At 36.1% G+C, this 1051-nt stretch overlaps 1 pseudogene; it reads right to left on the reverse strand.

The window, feature by feature from the left end:
• Positions 1–224: 224 nt before the first annotated feature.
• LOC102841143 lies at positions 225–782 on the reverse strand (annotated as a pseudogene).
• Positions 783–1051: the final 269 nt, after the last annotated feature.

Here is a 1051-nt window from a genome sequence, read left to right on the forward strand (position 1 = left end):
GATTTTACTGGGAAATGTGTAAAAAATTACAACTCTGCTGATTTCATGAAATACTGGAAACTAATTTGTTTTTTATAAACAAACAAAATGGCGTTGATCTTTTTTAAAAAAAAGTTAATTCTCATTCTTACTGCTAAAAATAATTAGAAACTATGCCAATGTTCAAAAATAAATTTAAAATAACTTATGTTTTGAAAACTGAAACACATTTTTAATTGCCAACACTATGCTTTGTTCTTGGTAGAATTATCTTTGTTTCTTCTTTTTACAACTCAATTATAAACCCTGGCCATATCGACTTCAAAGAAAGTCAACATCTTTCTCAAGAGAATCAAGATTCTCTGTGGCAGTTGATAAATTCTTTTCCAGCAGTGACTGAGCTTCACAATATCATATTCAAGCATTACATAAGTCCCCAACCACAGACACACTATCAGTAGGAGGAAATGAAGGTTTGCAGTTCAGGATATCTACCAATAAAAATCTGGTCTCCAGTGAATTGGTGGACTCTTTTTTCTTCTGCATGTATTTAAGAATTTCTAAAGTCTGCCTAATTTTAAGTATCTGACCTTTTGTCTCCTTTTCTTTTGAGTAAGGTTGAGTTCCATAAATTTCTACTTCTGATGTTGTTCATCCAACTTCTTTGGGACTATATGTGCATTTTCTTTCCCAGGCTGTTTCATGGAGGAATCTACCTCTTTCACAAACATCCCCTCAGGGATCCCCAGATGCAGCAGATGCCCATTCCCTGTGGCCACTTCTCCATCCTTAGTAACTGCCATCTTGGTGAAACTAGTATGCCCAGAAGTGCCACTGACTCCCCAGTGGTATTTGTTTTTGTTGTTTATAACTCATGTGCAACTCTCTTGAGTCTTCTTTTTCCTTAGGGATACTGTGTTGTTGTTTCTGAGGAGCGGCTGGTGAATTTGAACTGCAGACCTTCAGTTTAAACTGACCTCACCACCCCGCTATTTATGATTCCCTTTTCTTTCACCCAAATTGATATATATCTATTATATACTTATGTAGCCATGGTGGTGCTGTTAACTGC

The sequence above is a fragment of the Chrysochloris asiatica genome, unplaced genomic scaffold (assembly GCF_000296735.1).
Source record: "Chrysochloris asiatica unplaced genomic scaffold, ChrAsi1.0 scaffold00012, whole genome shotgun sequence".
Classification (NCBI taxonomy): Eukaryota; Metazoa; Chordata; class Mammalia; order Afrosoricida; family Chrysochloridae; genus Chrysochloris; species Chrysochloris asiatica.